This window comes from Macrotis lagotis, chromosome 6 (assembly GCF_037893015.1).
Source record: "Macrotis lagotis isolate mMagLag1 chromosome 6, bilby.v1.9.chrom.fasta, whole genome shotgun sequence".
Lineage (NCBI taxonomy): Eukaryota > Metazoa > Chordata > Mammalia > Peramelemorphia > Peramelidae > Macrotis > Macrotis lagotis.
In genome coordinates, this window is record NC_133663.1 from 81,979,603 (window position 1) to 81,986,636 (window position 7,034).

Genomic DNA, 7,034 nt, shown 5'->3' on the forward strand with positions numbered 1-7,034 from the left:
AATGACAAGTTCAGTTTTTTCACTTATATAGCATATTTCTTTGATGTCATTCTTTTTTTTTTTTTTTTTGCAAGGCAAATGGGGTTAAGTGGCTTGCCCAAGGCCACACAGCTAGCTAATTATGAAGTGTCTGAGACCAGATTTGAACTCAGGTACTCCTGACTCCAGGGCTGCGCCACCTAGATGCCCCATATTTCTTTGATGTCATTCTTAGCTCCTCTACTCTACTTCTTATTTCTTTCTTTGTAATGTATTGCAACCTGCTTGCACCCATCTAGTACCATTGCTCTGTGGGCAGAAGTATTCTGGTAAATGTTTAACAACTGGATCTTCACATCCTGCCTCATCCCATCTCCCCAAAAGTATATAGGATGGACTTTTAAGTTAAACCTGTCTTATTAACTTTTTTTCTATCCCCTTCTTAATTCTAGAAATCAACAAGAGAAGCCCTGATTCATCAGTTTGCTGATTTCTGAGGTAAAAATGCTTACAGTGAAAATTCAACAATTAATTCTCATGAGGTCTTTTACTACTCCAGCACATCTCAGGTGATTTTGAAATTCAATTCTTCAGAGACTCTACTTCTTTTCCATGACTCAGTCATACAATATAATCAAAAGAATATTGGTATTGAAAAGACATATTATGTTCTAATTATTTTTGCCATTTGTTCAGATTTATGATTTCATCTATATAGGAAAATTCTAGAATGGAAACTCTTCTCTCATTGGTAGAGATTAGCAACTGTCTATATATTAAGTTTTTGAGACTTGCCTTGGGTACAAGAAGAGTAAAAGATTTCCTTATGATTATGTAGCTAGTTTGTCAGAGGAAGTATTATTATTACCTGAACTCTCCTAACTCCAAGTCCAGCTTTCTTTCTTATTCTCCATTCTATCCTATTTCCTTAAGACATTTGCTTCTACTCAGGACAACATGTTCACTGTCCCATAAGCATGGCATTTATTCTTTCTTTAGTACTTTTGTCCATACTTAGAATAACCTTCCTTTTTCCTTCCTCCCTATTGAAATGCTACTCAGATTAAATCTCCCTTCCCCTTACACCACAAGTTTTCCTGCTGATCTTCTGTATTCTTACTACATTCATAATCTGAACCAATCTGATGTTTCATTACATATCTTTTTTTTTATTTCCATTGGTTTTACCAATTACATTGTAAACTTCTGGAAGTCAGAAACAATTTTTTATTCTTCTGTATCCTTCACAAAGCTGAGCACATGATAGGTAATCAAATATCAGATTCTAACCTAGATCATAGGAGTATTTTCTTTTTCTCCTATATTTACAAAACACATGTTTGTAAGCAAAACAAGCAAGCTGCTGCTAATGGAATAGAAGAGAAGCACTCAAAGGAAACTTGAGATGTATAAGTTTAGAGTACCCATCTGTGGTTCACATGGACTATTTGTGCCTGATCTGTGGAAGAGCATTCTGAGCTTCCACTGGTCTGATCAACTACAGCCAGATACACTATAACTTGTCTCTAACATCGTGATGTCATTGTTTTCGTCTTCTTCAATAAGGAAGGACTAAAGTCAGCCAACTCCACTCTTTCTAAGAGTCAGAGGCAAGGCCCAATCACATGGTCTCTGTTTCCAGAATATCTCCTTGAATGACCAGAAAGGGTCAGATGACTATTAACTGATTCTGCTGCTTGATTTCTGTATTCAATATCAGTAAAAAGGGAAACTAGAACATTCAGCTCTAGAAAAGAGGAATCGTTATGTGACAATATCTGGTACCACTGGGGACCTTAAAAGTATATGTAAAGATGTCATGTAAATAACTCTTTTTTTTCCTGTTATCTCACTGAACCACAGAGATTAATAATAATAATAGTGATTAATGATTGACATATGAGAGGCATTGTGATTTAATGAATAAAAATCTAGTCCCTGTGTCAAAAATCTTTGGGTTCAAGCTTCAATTCTGAAATATACAGACTCTGGGTAAACACTGACCTTAGTGCTCCAGGTAACTTTCCAACACTTTCACTTGTAAAATAGTTGTAGACCTATTTCCTTCAATAGAGTTTCCTCACCAGAATGAAATTCTGGACCAATGAAATTACAAGTCCAGATTGATATGTGGATAGATAATCATTTCACAATTGTTAAAACACTACACATTGTTATCCACTCTTATCTCTCTCTCTCTCTCTCTCTCTCTCTCTCTCTTTTTAGGTTTTTGCAAGGCAAATGGTGGCTTGCCCAAGGCCACACAACTAGGTAATTATTAAGTGTCTGAAGCCGGATTTGAACTCAGGTCCTCCTGACTCCAGGGCTGGTGCTCTATCCACTGTGCCACCTAGCCACCCCCACTCTTATCTCTTGACATTAATTCTTCTAGTATTTATTTTGCCTTGGGTCACTGCTTTGGTTGAATATAAATATTTAGCTTAGAGAAGATGAGTCTGTGATCAGTCCAGCATTCTGCACCACTCATTGCCTTTGTCACTCTCACATCCTAGCTATCTCTTCTCTTTATAGTCACAAAGTCTAAAAGATACCAGGGTTGACTATGAGGGTACATCTAGGAAGTTTTATTGTATTTAGGTAAATGGAATACAGTGTTTGTGATGAGAACGTGTGCAAGTCTTTAGTAGAAGGTAACCATTACTGTTGCTGTTTCCAACTCCATTCCTTCCACGGACTCCCTGCAATGTCTGGTAATCTAAGCCTGCTCTAGCTTTAAAGTCACCCAGAATTATAAACTTGTCCTCTTTTGGTGATGATAAGGGTCTCTAGGTCTTCATGGTGGGAGCATGATGATGGTGATGATGGTGGCATGGTGTTTTCCTGGAATTGGTAATCTCATTGTCATGTACCTGTCATTCACTCCTTTTGGTAGGCATTCAAGTATGTTGACTAGATTAGTTTTGATTGCAAAACCTACCCCAGCTTTAGGTCTTCCCTTTCACTGTGACCACTACAGAAAAATGTGTATCCAGCTCCTACTTCAGTAAGCTGGCCTTCATTTGCCAGCTTTGTTTCACTCAAGGCTGCTATTTGGACACCATACCTGCTGAGTTCTCTTGTAACAAGAGTTATTTGACTTTCAGGTCTATTGGATCTTGTGTTGTTTATGAGTGTGCACACATGCCATACAACAATGGTGAGTGGAATCTTCTTAGAAGAAGTTTTTGTAGATTTTTTTGTGTTTTGACTGCATTGTGGGATTCCCCACCTGCTATGGTAATCAGGCCATAGGGTAAGGTAAGCAGAAAATTTTTAGGGCACCTTTTCTAGCCTCTTCCCTGCATCAGGAGGTGAACAGTACAATCCTTAAAAGGCCTGCTCAGTCACTCAGGGGACTGTGGAATCCCACTGCTGCTTTCAGTGGAGAAACAACCCTGGGCTACCTATGTGTAGGGTTGTGACTACAATTCCCAGTGTATGTGCACATAACTCTTCATCATTTTTCTGTTGCCACAGTACTTTGAGGAGTGGTTTTGAGTGATGTCTTTTGTTGTGTGCATTAAATTGAATTTAAGTGAGGTAGAGCTGCACGAAAACTGCCTCACTCTCTTTTCCAAAGTCATCATGATCCAGCCTAGCAAGACAGAGTCAAGACAACTGGTGATGGCTTTAGATGTAGTAGATGACCTTGGCATTTTCGATGTCTATCTAAGCTCTAAGCACTCCACAGTACCTGCCTCAGCTGGTTCAAGGCCATTGGAACAAATTCTTCTCTCCACCCATTCTACCTGTGTAAGACTTCACATGCTTGAGGAAGACACCCCCCACTACTCACTGATGAATTTGAGACTTCCTTGGTCACCCTCAGTCTAGTTTAGCCCACGTGCTAAAATGGTTTACTGGGATGTGGCCACTGTGCATGCTACAGCTTCTTGGAGTCAAAGGTGAGAGTTAGGTGGCTCAGGTGGACATCATGGGTGGAAAGTAGCCTGCACACCAAAGATACTAATCTTCCTTGGGCATATCCTATACCCCTAGCTAATGATTGGCTATGACCTCTTTTCTGTCACTTTTCCCAGCTCTGAAGACCAGGTCTTTGGCAGAATTGATGGGTATGGGGATGGGGAGGGGGAGAGGGAGAGAAAACTGTATCTTCTAGAAATAACATTTCTGTATCTTCTGTATCTTCTGAATAACATTTTTTCATCAAGAATGCTTTGGAATAGTCTTAGATTATTGTATTGATTAAAGTAGTCAATTTTTTCATACTTGATCATCATAACATTGCTGTTACTGTGCACAGTGTTATCCTGGTTCCTCTCACTTCACTTTGCATCAGTTCATATAGATGTTGCCATGTTTTTCTGAACTGCCCCACTCCCACCTCAGCTATTTAAAGTATTTCCTCTTTGACCTAGTAGCTACAGAATTTGACTATAATATTCCTGGGAATTTGCATTTTGGGATCACTTTCAGGAGATTCAGTGGATTCTTTCAATTTCTAATTTACTGTCTGCAGTGAAGGGGCAGTTTTCCCTTGATAATTTCTTGAAATGTGATGTCAGAGTTTTTTAATTTGATCATGGCTTTCAAGTATTCCATAATTATTAAATTATTTCTCCTTGATATATTTTCCAGATTAGTTGTTTTTCTGATGAAATTCAATTCTTCAGAGACTCTACTTCTTTTCCATGACTCAGTCATACAATATAATCAGAAGAATATTGGATTGAAAAGATATATTATGTTGTAATTATTTTTGTCATTTGTTCAGATTTTTGATTTCATCTATGTAGGAAAATTCTAGAATGGAAACTCTTCTCTCATTGGTAGAGATTAGCAACTGTCTATATCTTAAGTTTTTGAGACTTGCCTTGGGCACAAGAAGGGTAAAATATTTTTCTTATGATTATATAGCTAGTATGTCAGAGGAGGTATTATTACCTGAACTCTCCTAACTCCAAGTCCAGCTTTCTTTCTTATTCTCCATTCTATCCTATTTCTGATGATATAGTTTATATTTTCTTCTATGTCTTTACTCTTTTGTCTTTATTTTACTATTTCTTTTTTTTCTTTAAGAAACCAATGTTTATTTTCCATCCACATTTTTCCAACACTATTAGAGCATCTGGGTAAAACTTTTAGGACCACTCTGTGGTAGTTCCTACCCATTCAGTGGCCTGAGCAGTAGGAGCTGCAGAGCAGTCCTCAGTAGCTGGCTGAGCACTCCAGTCTTCAGTAGGGAACTGCTGAATGGGCACAGATGGCACCTGGACGCCCTCAGACCAATCAGCCACCTCTGGCTGAGCAGCAGTGAATTCTGGGGCAGGTGCAGTCCATTCACCCTGAAATTCCTCCTTTGTCACTGCCTTCTCAGCTGCAACCTGCTCTTCCTTTTCAATCTCCTCTGGATCTCTGTAGAAGTAAAGATCAGGTATGACCTCCTATAGGTGCTCATGGGAGATGGTACCACGCATCTGCAGGACTTCTCGGGCCAGCATCCATCACATCAGACCCACTGAGTGAGTTCCCTTGTTGTTACATGGAATGGCAATGTCCACATAGCGAAGTGGGGAGTCTGTGTTGCACAGTGTAATGGTCGGAAGGTTAACATATGATGCTTCAGTCAAAGGCTGATGATCTGCACGAGGGTCAGTGACCACCAAGAGGCAAGGCTCCCTGAAAGCTGGCCGGATCTGGTTAGTGAAGGTGTCCGGGGTGAAGCATCCAGCAATAGGTGTGGCGCCAGTGGCAGCAGCAAATTTCAGAACAGCTCTCTGGCCAGTGTTCCTGGATGAGATGACACTAATATCAGCTGGATTTTCAATGGCAACAATGGCACGAGCTGCCAGCAGAAGCTTTTCCCAAGTTCTCTTCAAATTAATGATATAGATGCTGTCATTTCCTTTTGTAGATATACTGTTCCATCTGGAAGTCCAAATTGGTGCCACCCAAATGGATGCCTGCAGCGAGGAATTTGAGGACATCCTCCTCCTTCATCTGCAAGACATCCAGGGCTCCGGACATTGTGAAAGTTTCCCTTGAAAGTTATGAGGAAATTGTGAACAACGCCGTATGGACCCCTCTTCTGGGCAGGGCGGAAAAGCTTGTTTTACTATTTCTTGATGTCTCATGGAGTTATTCTTAGCTTCTACTTGTCCAATTCTAATTTTTAAGTGATTATTTTTCTCATTGAGCTTTTTTTATGTTTGGCTAATTCTATTTTTAAGCTCTCTTTTTTCAGCGAATTTTTGTACCTCCTTGACTATTTTTGCTTTTGAAGGAGGTCTTTAATGCAGTAAATTTTTGTACATCTTTTAGCATCAAGTCAATTCTATTTTTTTATGTTTTTTAATTTAGTATTTATTTATTCTCATTTTGTACAATTTTTTATACATTAGTGAAATATTCTTGTTTAAAAGTAAACAAAGTACCCCCTCCCCCAAAAAAGTATAGAGTCACTTGAGTGATAAAGTAAAGGGGAGAGAAAAAAAATTAAAATTAAAATAAAAAAATAGTAATAATTGTAGGTATGTCCAGATGACACAGTGGATGGAGCACCAGCCCTGGAGCCAGGAGCACTCAAACCCATATCCAGCCCTGTACACCCAACAATCACCCAGCTGTGTGACATGCAAGCCACCCCAATCCCACTGCCCTGCATAAACCAAAAAAAAGAAAAAAAAGACCTAAAATAAAATAAAATAGTAATAATAATAGGGGTGGCTGGGTGGTAGACAGAGCACTGGCCCTTGAGCCAGGAGCACCTGGGTCCGAATCTGGCCTCAGACACTCAACAATCACCTTGCTATGTGGCCCCAGGCAACCCAGCCCCATTTGCCCTGCACCCCCCAAATAATAATAATAATAATAATAATAATAATAAAAATGTGCTTTAGTCTGTGTTCCAGCACCACCAAATCTGTCGCAGGTGGATCACATTCTTTATAAGTCTATCACATAATTACTTTCATATTTTTCCACCTTTGCCATTGCTGATTGCAACTCCCTCCTTTCATATTTCTCCACTACCATGTACTTTATTTTCGCTCTCCTTTCACTATGACTCTGCTTTAGGGTAGCTGAGTAGCACA

The 7,034-nt window shown here is 39.4% G+C and overlaps 1 pseudogene; it reads right to left on the bottom strand.

Annotated features, from left to right (window-relative positions):
- Nucleotides 1-5,081: 5,081 nt before the first annotated feature.
- On the bottom strand, nucleotides 5,082-5,981 carry LOC141491723 (small ribosomal subunit protein uS2 pseudogene; annotated as a pseudogene).
- Between the last annotated feature and the right edge of the window lie 1,053 nt (nucleotides 5,982-7,034).